General features: G+C 33.8%; 2 pseudogenes; one reads left to right on the top strand and one right to left on the bottom strand.

Moving 5' to 3' along the window:
* The first annotated feature begins 6,476 nt into the window (after nucleotides 1-6,476).
* On the top strand, nucleotides 6,477-8,760 carry LOC120195199 (annotated as a pseudogene).
* Nucleotides 8,761-9,724: 964 nt separating this feature from the next.
* LOC120187804 lies at nucleotides 9,725-13,301 on the bottom strand (annotated as a pseudogene).
* Nucleotides 13,302-15,420: the final 2,119 nt, after the last annotated feature.

Here is a 15,420-nt window from a genome sequence, read left to right as displayed (position 1 = left end):
GGGGACCTACTAGGAATTATGAGAACTTTAAGAGATAAAATCAGATTATGATTGAGTGGGGAGGTGTCCTAAAAAAGATTGAATATGAAAACTACACATGCTGAGCACTATAGGGTTAATACCCAAATCGGCCCCTAAAAGTTTTGGGAGGGTCAAATTGACACCCTTAAAGTTAGCAAAAGGTACAAAGTTAACCCCGAAGATTAATTTCATTATGAACCAATAAGATAATGACATGTGTCAAAATAACTCGATAAAATTTATCGAATTCAAAGGTCGGGTTTTGTATGAAACTAAGAAACCGTATAAGCCCGAATCGTAAAATGGGGAATCAAAGAGGCCCTATTCCTTTCCCATCTTTAAATAAAAACCACATGTTTCAGCTAAGCGTGATGAAGATTTAGATTGAAGGGATCAATAAAGGAAAAAGGAAGGGGTAAAAGAAATGGGAGACATCATAGCCTAAGCATGCAGATGGGGCCAAGATGGAGAAAAAGGAAGTAGACATGCATGATGTATGTCATTGAAGTTTAATTAACACTGATTAAGCATCATTGTACTTAATTATCTGTTTGATTAGAATAAAAGGGTTTGCATGTTTACCAACAATTCAGATGATGTTGCTAAAGGTTACCTTTTTGTATTAAACTGTGGCTAGGAGCGTCTGTTGAGGAGCTCTCTGTATGAAAATGAAAAATGGTGGGTTTTATTGGAGAAAAATGGTTAACTTTTGAAGAACCGGTTAAGGGTGTTCTCATTACACTCATGTGATGGGCTAATATTTTACGAGTTAATGTGATGATTATATTCCAAATGGTTTATATATTGTAAAGGAACGGAATCAGTCGACAAGTCTGATGACAATGCACCACGGAATCAAGATGAAATTATGAGAGATTAATTTAAAATTAACAAAATATTACACAAACTAAACGATCTTAGTAATTAACAAAATATTACACAAACTAAACGATCTTAGTAATTAAAATATTATATATTGTTACACAAAATATTACCTTGTATTCAACCAGATTTATAAAAAAAATGATAAAAACTTATAGTTCTGTAACACCCCCAACCCATACCCAAACAGAATACGAGTATGAGGTATCACATTGACTTTTCAAACTTTGACTCTTGACCAAAATTCAAAGAAAAATTAAAAACTTTCATTAAAATAATAGCGGTTTATTGACATAAATTGACCCCAATAACCAAAATCGATCAGAGCATCTTTAACTCAATCAATTAGTATATGCCAACCATATTCAAATTAACCAAACACATTTAAATCATCTATTTTCTGATCTGAAATTTTGTAAGGGAGTTGCTAACCTGTCTTGCTCCTCTTCGCTTCTCTTCTTACTTCTTTAACCTACGTGTGAAACAATCACAGGCTAAGTCGATGACTTAGTGAGGCATTAAATTATAAAAGAACTCTAACTATTTACACATGCATGAACATACCATCTTATAATACCACATCAAAACGATATAACATTAAATAAATATATATATAACATATACATATCACACATTATTTTAAATCTCTAACCTTCGTTCACTATCAATATTCTTAACATTTACATCTTATAATTATATCCTCTTATATCTATTCTTTTACTCAACATATCATTCAATTAACCAAGCAATACTGACATCATCATATAAATCATATCACATCATCATTAGTCACTATCATTTAATCACATAGCATATATACTTAACATATACATCATCATGTCATTGCTATTAAATTTATCATATCACAACATATATTTATTATTTTCTCTTGAATAGCCCATGTACATACGTGAGAACTATTGATATGTGAGTCTCTAGAGGTTGTGCACTAATGCTGTCACCACAGCTCGTATAAATGCACCGAAGTGCCACGTAGAATTGCATCGAAGTGTCACGTAGAATTGCACCGAAGTGCCATATAAAATGTCCCTAAGGACCACGTAGAAATTCCTTAAGAATCATATACATATGCCAAGGATCAAGTTTGTGTCTCCAAAAGACCTCACACATGTTCCAAAGAATACATATATATCCCGAAGGACCGCGTAGACCCTCGACTCTTGGCATGCCAACTATACCGCTAGCTCTCAAGACACATAACATGGGCATTAATATTTATGTTTTTCCTATATTCACACATTCATTTCAAATAGACATATAATCTCATAGCTTCTTGTCACGTAGATCGTGTAATATTCCCGTAGAGTCTCATATCTCATTATCATATATATATTTGTATTCACATAGACAAATAGTCATATATATCACTTTCACATAACTTATATTATACTTTCATGTAATCACACATTTCTTGCCACATGTCTTATATTTTATGATCATATAATCATATAACCTATTATCACATATCTTATAATCACATACCTTATTTCATTTCTCCCTTTAATTACATAAGTCAATTATATTAGTTCACATGGTTTATCACATACACATGCATTCACATAGATCATGTATAAAGATGCACTTAACATCTAGACATAGGCATATACTCATGTACACTTAAGCATCATAGCACTACATGTTTGTATTCGTGTACTCGTATAATCTAATATCAGAATTCGACTCATCGCAAGTCTTAATTCCATAAATAACTTATACTTAATATCATGTACTCATTTTCATATAGTCTATTTATATATATATCATAACTTCATGTTTTATATAATTACTCATCTCCCATCATTTATTTACTAATCTCATATATTTACCTAGTTCAGTTTCACATAGCTTATCACATATATAAGTCTTCTAATAAATTATCATAAAAAGCTCCTATAATATCTCTCTATGTCTTCATAATTTTTTTTACTATATATCTTATTTATTATAAATACATTTAAGCTTATAACTCTTTCCCATATAACTTATCTTACATGTTTATATAGTCACTTCCTCTTGTTATCACCTAAGTCATTGGTATTTTACATAGTTCGTGATCCTATAATTTATATCTCAGGTTCATATAACTTATCTAATTCCTATAATACATAAATCATTGCCATATAACACATATCATATAAATTCATACCACCTAACATGTAATACAACTAAGCATATTCATGTAATATCAAACATAATCATACAATCATATATTCAACATATTGGAAACAGACTTGTCGCAAGTCCAATTTTCATATACAATACGTATATTCTAATAGTACGCACTCACCTGGCCTCACTAGTCAAAACCGATCTGTTATCTTTTCCTTGATCGATCTTACTTGCTAAGTTCCGGAACTTGTTTAGGCTTTGTATCTACATAGTAATTCATTGATACTAATCAGTATACTAATTAATATATTCTAAACTATCATTTCTTAGGCTAAAAAAAGAGCCATTTTCATCTTTTAATGAAGGTATGCATCGATGCACCACACTCTGCATCGATGCATAAATCCTATTCGATGTTTACATTTAAGAGGATGCATCGATGCACTGATGGCATTCGATGTTCGTATTTTAAAAGAGTGCATCGATGCACTTCAGGTGCATCGATACACCTTGAACAATTTCTGAGATTTATCCTTAATGCATCGGTGCACATTGAATGTGCATCGATGCACATAGCCCAGAACTGTCATTTTAGCACGAAAATCATCTACTCTTCCCTTAATTCTTCTATTTTAAGCCCCTATTATGACATTAAACTCAACTACCGTTACTTGAACCAACCTATATCCATGTAAACCATCTTTAACCTCAAAATCCTATATTCCTTATGAGATTCAAGAATCATACTCAATTTCAAACATGTTCCAAATTCCATTTTATTACTTCATATCTCTTAATTAGATTGATGACAAGTCAAATTTAACTTCCAATTCAAGTTATGAACTCTATTCCAAGATTTCTTCCAAGAACCTCAAATCTTTAATCCCTCCTAACTCCATCATACTTTGATTTTAAGATAACTTAAGCTTTCCTTAAGCTTAGTTATCATCTAATAATCAAAACTAAAATTAAATTTAATCAAAAACCCAATAATCAGAAACTCACCTTTGACTCTTGATTTTCACGCGTGAAGGAAGAAGAAAGATGAAGAGAACTCTGGAACTTCTTTTCCCTCTTCCCACGTGGTTTCATAATCTTATAATGAAAAAAATAAAAATCTTTTTTTTATCAAATGACCATTTTGCCCTTTACTTAATCTAATAATTACTAACAACTTTTATGATTTATTTCCAAATAAATCATTGAACTAATCCATCGTTCTACTCTAGTCATCAAATTCTGAAACTTTACAATTTGATCACTAACCCGGTATTGAGGATGTTACAAGTTCTATTTCAAAAATTTCTACTTAAATTTAAACCCCAAAACTCATGATTATACATGTTTTTTATCATTATGGTTCTGTTTAATATTAAAAAAATACTTAAATTATACATATTTTTCATTTAGGCGTCTAATTTTTTTATATCAATTTAGATGTTTGATGTTACCAATGTTATTGTTTAAGTGCCTAGTTCGTAATAGACGTTAAAAAACTCAGTCAATTACTCAAAATGTGACACGTGACATGTTTATAAAATTTTAAAATTTTATTTAAAAAATTTTAAAATTATTATTATTATTCTAAAAAAACTTTAAACATTTCTAAAATATCAAAAAAGTCTCAAAATCTCAAATCTCAAAGTATTTATCTCACCCGTCGACTGTCCCCTGTCGTTACCGTCTCCACTGGTTGCCTACCCACTGACTATCGTTTGCCCACCCATCGGTTATCGTGAATCGTAGCTTCAAACCCTAAAAATCTCTAAATTTAAATCTCTAAATTCAAACACATCCATTTCAATTTGTGGGTGAGTAGTCGCCAGGCTAATGGTCAACGGTTAAATCAGTGATCACCGATGATGGTGGTGGTCGAAGCCAAAATTGGAGGCCTTCGTATTTTATGAAAAATAGGAAAAGTTATTTTTTTTAAAGATGTGTGAAATTTATTTTTTTTTTAATTAAAGGAACTAAAAAATGGTTTAATATACTTTTAGGTGCTTGAACTGCACCTCAAATGGACTTTTGCTGACTAAAGAATTTTTCATTAAATATAGGTGTCTAATGTTTTTTCCGTTACACTTTTAGATGCATACCATTAAAAAAATCGTTAAGTGACACGTGTCATGTTCTTTTTTTAATTTTTTAACAATCGTTACGATATAGATACCTAAATAATAACGTTACAAAAAAAATTAGAGGCCTAAATAAAAAAGTAAGTATAATTTAGGTATTTCTTATATTAAGCCTTATGGTTCATTGGTCTAGCTAATTATAGTTTATTCATTGCGAGGAAGAAGAAAATCAGATTTTGGTCCAAGCATAAAATTATATATATAGTTTATGTCATGTTTTATAATTTATTATAATTCATATAAATACTATAATCTTTTAAATTCAAACCTAAATTTTCACACTAAAAATATAATATATTTTATCACTAATTTTTGGTGTAGGTAATTGATTCTTCCTAAAGTTGTTAATCGGAAAATTGATTAATTGTGCATGCGTTTTTTCTAGATGGGCAGTGATTCCCTTGTTAGATGTGTGCGAGTTAGCTGGAGTCAAATATGTCCCTTGAAGTCTGAAGGGGGATTGTTGTTTTATTTGAAAAGTTTTGAAATGTTTTTGAGTCGTCATCGACCTTTTGGGTTAAGTATGTCGAATATTAAAAAATCGTCTTTTAAAAGAATTTTTAAGAAATCATCATTTTAAAAGATGCACCAATCTACGTGTATTGATTTATTCTTTTTGAAATAAAAAAAGGAGTTGGGGGATCGATTACGTGTGAGGAATAATAAACACCCTCACAACTCCCAAATTTGGTACTCATCGATTATCAATTGTCTCTAATAGTAGATGTTGATAAAATGGTAGCTTGATATCGATTAAGTAAGTCTTGAGTTTGAGTCCTTGTGTGTGTAGAAAGTCTTCGTTGGGAGACTCACCACCAAGGTGTGTGACCGGGTCGATCCGGATTAGTCAGGGGAACCGGGAGAGCAACCAACTTTTTTTAATATTAAAATTAAAATCAATCAAATTAAAATATAAAAATAAATTAAAAATATGACAAATTAGTCATTGAAATTTATTATAATTCGCCGTAAGCAATGCAAAAAATAGGATGAACACTTTTTTCGAAAAAGTATTCCGAAACGATTATAAAATAATATTTGTTCAGAAATTTTATAACCAATTAATTTATATATATTCCGTAGATGTAATTATTCTAATTTAAAACCTGTAAATAGAATATTTTTTTTTATATTTAAGGTTATTTGATGGGTTCAAAGTTTAATTATATATTCAGATAAAAATTGAGGTTTTAAGGGCTGATTTACTTAAGCCCAGTTTAGAACATTTTATCAGCTTGTCAGATCTGAAAGCCCAATCTAGTTTCTTCGTTATTAATTTATTATCAGTAAAAAGAGTTTTCTGGAAGGTAGGTTTCTCTCTTTTTTGGGTTTGATTTTGAACTTGTCTAAAGCAATTCACGCGGTTCGTCTCGGCATAGTAATCAACATTTTTGTTTGCTGGAAGTGTAAGGGCTGTTTCGGATTCATCGATCCTTAACTGAAGAAATGGTGCTGATTGAACCTCACCCCGCTGATGAGCATCAACATCATAATCAACAAGAAGAAGAAGAAGAAGAAGAAGAAACTGCGAAAGCGACTTCAGTATCGCCATTACCATCCGAAACGACGACGGGTAATCCAGCAACCGCCGCTGCATCAGTAAATGCCACCGGAGGTGATGCTGCTTCCGATGGATTCGAAACAGCCAGCGAACGTGACGTTAGCGACAGCGAAGAAGACGGCCGCTGCCGCGATCAACAGCAAGGTGCCGATTCTTATCAAGATGCCTTAAACGACGACGAATTAAAAGAGGTTCGGTCTTCTCTCTCTCTGTCGCTCGATCTTTTCTTATTTTGCCTAATTGATTATTGAAAAGAATATTATTTTCTAGAAAACTTTGGCACAAGCAAACGATGCGAAGATGGAAGGAAATAAATTGTTCGGAAACGGCCAATTCGAGGAGGCATTGTTGCAATACGAGATTGCTTTGCAAGTTACGGCGGAGATGCCTTCGGCCTCCGAAATTCGTTCCATTTGTTATTCAAATCGCGCAGTTTGCTTTATGAAGCTGGTATTTATTTATTTAAATTTGAATTACAGAGTCCTTGAACTTGCTTCGTCTTCTTTCTTCTTCTTCTTTACATGTTTTGAAAGCTGTATTATTTTTAGGGTAAATATGAGGAAACCATCAAGGAATGTAATAAAGCTTTGGAACTTAATCCTTCTTATATGAAAGCTCTTGTTAGACGAGGAGAAGTTCATGAAAAGCTTGAACATTTTGAGGAGGCTATTGCTGGTGAGCATCCTCTAGTTTAATTGCTTGTTCCTTTTAGAAACATTTTTTCCATTTGGAAGTGTTTGTGAAAAGTCATACATTGATCTATTTTTGATGATTGAATTTATTTCAGCATTATTCATGTTTGTAATTATTTTTCTTGCAAATTCCAGATATGAAGAAGATATTGGAATTGGATCCTGCTAATGATCAGGCTAGGAGGTCCATTCGTCGCTTGGAACCACTGGCTGCTGAAAAGAGAGAGAAAAGATGAAAGAGGAGATGATTGGTAACCTTAAAATCTGTGTTTTTATTTTCCTTTGTATCACATATCGGGTACCCGTATATCTGATTCTTGTTGTTCTAATATCGTTAGCTGCTTCCTATAGCTCAATGTGTCTGTTGTGTAATATAATAAATCTAGTATAACTACATCAACTTCTTGTTTCCAAGCATCTCATAAACAAATTTAGGTTATTTTGTTTTCTTCTTACTAAATGATAATGTTATGATTTCACTATCCACCAAAATAGAGTGAAGAAATAGCGAGAGAAGAAAGAAAATATAGATTGGAAATTTGAAATAGATTCAAGGAATTCAGATGCCTCCTAGCTTACAAGCTTAGTTTATTTATATTCTATTCCTTAGAACCATACGAAATCGGTTAAGGCTTTTGGAGCTTTCCTCTCTCTCATGCTTCTACGTCCTTCCTTAACGTCTTGGTTAACTGTTGCATGATTGCCAGCTGTCCCTTCAACCACCTGCTCATTCCTATTTCCGTTAGTTACAGCTCCTTCTGTGACAGATAACCGTAATGAATATCTAGTTTATTGTTAATTAGTTACCATCTCTAATTGAATCGTACAGACTTTAAGTGCAATTTGCAGTTGATGAATACTGTGGTAGTTGAGTGATATTTGAATCTTGGATTGGATTTGGTGGTAGGCTTTGAAACCTTAATTGAAAAATGGAAGCTTTTTGATATTTGATTCTAGTCACCGATATATTTTTTTGAGCCTATCGTCTTGCCAAAGAGAACTTGACATTCTCTTGAAACTTTAAGATAATTATTTGAGTCTTTTTTCTATTCCATGATTCAAATTAGTTCCTTGTTGGAATTGTGGAGATTACATACGGGGAAATATTGTATGTTGTTACTTTTGACGAGCTTCGTTTATGCATCACTAACCACATATAAATGTACATACCATGGCAGGAAAGCTGAAAGAATTGGGCAACTCTGTTCTGGGTCGATTTGGGATGAGTGTTGACAACTTCAAAGCTGTCAAAGATCCAAACACCGGTTCATATTCTATATCATTCCAGCAGTGATATCGGCATTAGCCACTAGCAACATGCTGTATATCCGGTGAGAAAAAATGGAAGGCAACTGCTAGAATGACAAGATACGCAGGCTTGTGGAAGAAAATAGTGAATATTGCTTTGAAGGTAGACCTGGCAATTCTTGTATTTGTGTAATGTTTCTGCATTTTCTTGTCAGAACCATATTTTAGTTATTATATATTTATATAATAAAACTTCTCAGAATTCAATAATTTGCATTATAAAGATTTTGGCATGTTCATTTTTCTTTGGTTGTATCGTGTTCGTATTATATTGTTCATTTTTCTGTGTCATGTAATTTGCTTGGCCTATTTGCAAGAAAAGCTGTTGTTCTGAGGCTCTGTGTGGCATGGACTTATTTCAATCCTTAATACAAAACAAAACCTAAATGTCCATGACTTACACCGAGTTAATATCAACCGTCTTTTGTGCATTTTTAGCCCGTCTTATCAGTTACACCGATATGGTTACAAAGAGCGTTTCAAAAGACACTTTATTATCTCTATAGGTTCATCTTTGGGGTTTACAAGCATTAAAATCGCTATAATCCTGGTATATGTTCGTTTAAAGTTTCTTTATATCATTTTGTTGCGGAGCCATGAATGCCATTTTCACATATCAAAGGGGTTCCCGGAAGGTTTGGGTGGATTGTACCCAACCATGGCTGATGCAGGCTGCTGCGTTAGGTCGGTTTGTCGAGGAGCCATGGTGGCTAGTGTCATATCAGTTGAGGGTGTCGCGTTACTGCATCCATAGAAAGTGGGAACCCGGTTGTAATTAGCCATGACAGAAGGGTTGAATGAATGGTAACCAGCCATGGCCGTGCGAGGCTGCTGTAGCATGAAGGAAATTGGGTGTTGAGGCATGGCTGGCATTTGTACATTGGTTTGGTGTGTGATATAACTGCTTCCATAGAAGGGATCCTGACTGTTGTAATTTATGTCGAAAGGGTTGGCTGACACCGGACCTAAGTTGAAGGCCATTTGCTGATTTGTTGCTAATAGACTGTGGTGTTAATCCGTTTGATCCGCCGGTCTACATTTGAAGATATTGTTAATGGAAATCCAAGATGAACAGAAAGCAGTTGCAAATTCCTGAATGAATCTTGAACAGGGCTATTTGAAGTACTCTTAACCATTTTATTATCGGCAACAGCAGCTCCATTGGAGGTTGGTGAACTACAAAGTGCAAGCTCCCAACCTGTAGATGCAGGTGCTGAGCTCTCAACGTTTTCGGCATATGGAGGATGCTCTGTTAATGTTTATGGAAAAGATGATGTTAAAAACATCCGATTGATCACTCTAACAAACAAATAAATAAACGGCTCAGTGAAGACCAATAATTTACCAGATTCGACAATAGCTAGAGCAAGGGGATTATTGTCAATCAGTTCAGATGATTCCTCACTTGGTTCATCAAAGCTCTGGTAGCAAGGTAGATAAGTAAGAACAAACATGAGAAATTAAGAAAGCTAGACAAATGTATCATCAGCTGAAGAAAAGTCCTTACTATAAGATCACCAATGTCTAGATTTGCAACAGCCTTCCTTGTGTCACTCGAGGCTTGATTCAAAGATGAATCAGTTGTTTCTTGAGCACCGTTGTTTTGGATATCACCCGATAACAAATCAGGTACCGGAGCAGGGCTTTCTGTGGGAGGAGCACCTTCCTCAGCTTCTACCTGATAAAAAAATTGTCTTGCAAATAAAGAAATTCATAGTGTAGCTAACGCAGGTTCTAGTAGTGATGGACATGGGCATCAAACTACAAGACTTCAAGTCTTGAACTCTGCAAATTTCTAATTTTCTTCAATAAAGATTATTTTTTCCCCACAAAGTAAAATGAATTTCTACAAATTGAGGCATCATAAAGAAAGATAACTATCAAGTAAAATGAAGTGTTGAGGCGTCATACTGATGTATAATATGGAAGTGCCAAAACTTCAGGAGTATCTTTCACATATTCCTCCATTGGCTATCAGAAATGATTCAGGGAGCTGCAATTGTACACGTCATGGGAAGTTGAACAAAATCATTGAAAATTCAAAGAAACAAGAAACTTGCAAAGTCATTTTTAAGGTCCAATACCGGTTTAATCTTAAGGTACTTCTGCCCTTGCCCATAGTGAAGGCCCCCACAGATCTCAAAGAACTCGGATAACTGCGCCGCCTGCAGCAAGATACAAGATTGCTTGGTGAAGATGTTCGCAACAAGAACATAAGGGGTCTAAGTTATGAACGTATTGAGACTATTCGAGACCGACAGAAAGATCTGTTTGCGGCACTGAAAGTTTTACCTGTTCTCCAGCCTTCTTATAAATCTCTAGGGCCCTAAGAGCATGGTCGCGCTGCATCTCGAAATACTATGAAAAAGAAAAAAAACAAAATCCATTGCCTTCAAAGTTGCATCTTTGTAGGTGGAGAAACATGAGTTTCCATCAGTTGACATTAACCAAAGCTTACCTTGTCAACCAGATTTAGAACTCCATCAATAATTGCAATGTACAATTTAATACTTTCACCTGCAATCTAAAAGAGCAAATCTATAATAATATAGAGTATTAACAGAACCTGAATGCTTTTTAGGTAAGTTACTTACAATTGATAGAACATAATGAATCAAGTGGCTGTAAAAAGCTGACCCCACTGGCCGCAGAAATGACATGGAGAGTGGAGGAGGGAAAAGAAGCAATGCTAAAAGTGTAGCTGAAAGAAGAATTTATCGATGGGACACGATTCGAGAAAAAGAAAGACTGCAAGGGTGTATACCTTGCAATTAAGAAGGCGACCGAGTAGCTCTTGCAAGACAGGTAACTGATCTAGCAGATCCGTGGTGTCGAGCCTTCCGTTTCTCTGTAGAAATGTATCGAATTCAGAACATGGCAAAACAGTATTTAGAAAGGACAGTGACCGAGTTCACAAATTTTTCAAAACACTGCTGCAGCTTAAAGGGAGGAAAGAATCAAGGTATTGAGTTCAAAGAGCATACCGACTGATCTTTATCAACATCATATCTCAATACATTGTAGCATACCGAACGCTCCTCGAGATATAAAGCGTATTCCTGAACCCAACTAGAGTAGTTCCATGCTTGACACAAGAAAACCTCTCAATAGTCGGTTTGTATACTTCCAAGCATATCATTAAAGTGCAGAAAAAGAAGAAAGTAGACCTAATAGATACTTTCTGGACTTGAATTATTTCTGAGATGGGATACGCTCAGAAGGAGACCTCTTTACCGCTTGATATTAACCAACTCTTGGTGAAATGAGGGGTCATGTCTTAGTATACGATGTATAATGATCAATGATTTCAATGCAACCTGAATGCAACATGATCTACTCAGATTACAAGGGGTATTGATTAATGCATATGCGTGCTTGATATTAGGATTTGTACTATGGTGAATGCAAAATAACCAAGACTGGTTACGAGATCGGGAGGTACCGTCCAAGTACGGGTTTTAGAAAGACGCTTCAACAGAGTGTGTATGCAAAAAGCGGCATCGTAGTGACTCCCAGCAGCAGCCAAGATAGCGGATGACAAAAAAACATATTTATAGTCTAAAAGAATACTGTTAAAGACAGAAAATTGCAGGCTCCTGCAAACTCAATATGCAGATAAGTTTCACTCACTCCTGACATGTTTCTCCTTTGGAATCTCTTTCTTACGGTCGCCTTGACAACGGCAATCTCTACTTCCTGTAGTTCATAAATATAACCTTCTTAAACACGATGTCGATCAAAATAATGCTCGATAACGATTCGGGAACTGAACTTACCTGGTGACCACTGTTTACCCTTGCCAATCCAACCATTGTGGGATCCTTTAGAGCCACAATAGCTCTTCTGAAACCGTGCTGACTGCTGCTCGGCATTCTATTTCAACAAAACAAGTTATAATTATCATTCAACAAGTGGTTGAACATTAATCATATTGACTACCAACAAGATTAAGGAGGAAGCAAACATAAAGAGAATCAGAAATTTTATTCACAAAAGCAGAATTCCTGGGTTAAGATTACAAACTACCTTCAACGAGCTTAATCATCAATCCCAAATACAAAACTGTAACACCCCAATTCCTCCCAATCTTCCCCAAACCCTTATCTTTCAATTCATTCTTAATTTTTAATTTTCAAAGATTATAAAAGTCTAATATCATGTATATTAACGGGAGATCAATCTCCATGCTAATGACGACAACTTTTCAAATATGCAGCCAGTATCAAAACCCATATCGATCCCTTTCAATAGCCCATCACCAGCCCAAAAACAAAAAGGAAAACCCATATAAACAACCAACAAGGAGAGGAGAAGGCATGAATATATATGCCTTCATTGCATGATAAACAATGCACGTCCATAACATATAAATGAACATATAGAAATGATAATGACTGTTGGTATTACATTGGAAGTTGACGGAGGAATAGAGGGAGTGCGAGGTGGTGGACAGGGCCCCCCAAAAGACCCCAACGGAGCTGCTGATGAACGTAAGAAGATGATCTGGTTTAAGCCTCGTGACTTTTAGATATACATTACCCCATAAATATCGTTGCCATTGCGTGACGGCATTTGCTAATTTTGATACTCATGACTCAACCCCTTTTCTCTCCATCACAAATTTGATTTCTCGTTACAAGAACATATGGCATGGATTAAAATTGGTTCAATTAAAATATAAGTACTGAGTTTATAATTTATGAGTAATATAAGTAATAATTATGGAATTTACCCTTTATCGAAATGTGTTACAGAAATTAGGATAAACTATATCAATGATCACCTAAATATAGACACTTTTCATTTTGATCATCATTTTTAAATTATTATCAATCAAGTCATTCAACTATTTAAATGCATTTAGGCTCCGCTTGGCGTGACTTTCTAAAATTACTTTTAGGTAGAAAGTTCGTTTCAACCTCAAAATTAGTGCCAAATGGGTAAAAAAATTTACGGTGAAAACGGTGGTTTCAAACCAACCGCAAAAGCTAGGATTTCTAACTTTTTTCAGTTTCAACTTTGCTTTTGGAATCAAATTATAATTTTACCCTTATGTATGAGTTCTACTCAATTATGTATTTATATTTTATTTTAATAATTAATAAAAAAATTCATATATAAAATATTATTAATGAGTTATCTTAAAATATTTTTTATATTTTTATTATAGTTTAAATTGATGTATTTTATAAATTATAGTATTAATAAGTGTAAACATAATTTAAATGTTATATTTTTAATTTAGAACGTAATGTCTATAATAGACATTTTATCTTTTCAAACTTATTTTTTTAACAACAATTTCAAACAGTTAAATTTTAAAGTTTAAACTACACTTTTATACAACACTTTTAAAAGTTCGATTCTACAACACTTTTAAAAGTCACTTTTCAAAAGGTGATCTAAACTAGTCCTTAATAAAGTCTCTAGCCGTTAACAGTTAATGAAAGTGATGATGTGACAATTAGTAAAATTGGTATTGATCACTGCTACTTATATATTATATCAATTTGGTTCTAATTTTAAGAAATTAAATTTAATATTTGAATCAGATCTTATCACGTGACACCATTCTTGTAACATCCGCAATACCGGGGTAGTGACCAAATTGTAAAGTTTCAGAATTTGGTGACTAAAGTATAAGAATGAAATAGTTCAATGATTATTAGATATATATGATGAAGGTTAATTAGTAATTATTAAAGGAAATTAAGGGTATTATGGTCTTTTCCTTTAAAAGATATTATTCCCCCTTTTATAAGAGTGAAAAACGTGGGAAGAGAGCTATCTGGAAGCTTTCTTCTTCTTGCTTTCTCTTCTTCACGTGGGGCTTAGCTACAATAGGTAAGTTTAATTTCAGTTGGTTAATTCTTGAGTTTTAAGCTTAGTTTTGATTCTTTGGGTATTAAATAAGCTTAAGGAAAGCTTATATGGGATTTAAACAATAAGATAAAGGAATTAAGAAAGAATTTGTAATATGAATTTTAAGATGAAATTTTGATATGGTATGGTTGTTGAAGTTTTATGGATGAATTTGACTTGTCATCAATCTAATTAAGAAGTATGAAGTGTTAGAATTGGAATTAGAACACATTGAAAATTTGGTATGATTCTTGAATCTCATATGGAAGATAGGATTTTGAGGTTTAAGATGAAATAAATGAATATAGATTGGTTTAAGTATGTGTACTAGAGTTAAGAATGAAAAGGAGATGATATATGAAGTGTTTGAGAGGAAATGAAGTAATTTTCGAGTTAAAAATATGATTTCTGGGCAAGGGGAATCGGTACCCATTCAAGGGGAACCGATACCCCTTCAAACGAACAAAAATTTCCAGAATGTCATGAGGGAATCGATACCCCCTTAGTAGGGAACCGATTCCCCCTAAAGGAAATTGTGAATATGGGTTTAATAAGTTCGTTTAAGTTACTAGTATCTAATTACAAGGTGTAGGTATCTAATGATTGCCTCAAAATGTACATTTATGTAGATTCTGCGCGTAAAGCAATTCCGGAACATTTGGCAAGTAAGATCGATCAAGGGAAAGATAAGAGATTGAAATTGACTAGTGAGGCCAGGTGAGTGCATACTAGTGACATGTAGTGTTTAATGGAAATAAGACTTGCGATGAGTCTATTTCTAGAGTAATATGCATGAAGTCATATATAACATCCGCAATACCGAGTTAGT

This window comes from Hibiscus syriacus, unplaced genomic scaffold (genome assembly GCF_006381635.1).
Source record: "Hibiscus syriacus cultivar Baekdansim isolate YM2019G1 unplaced genomic scaffold, ASM638163v2 tig00000340_pilon, whole genome shotgun sequence".
Taxonomy (NCBI): domain Eukaryota; kingdom Viridiplantae; phylum Streptophyta; class Magnoliopsida; order Malvales; family Malvaceae; genus Hibiscus; species Hibiscus syriacus.
This window is presented reverse-complemented; position numbering and strand designations above follow the sequence as displayed.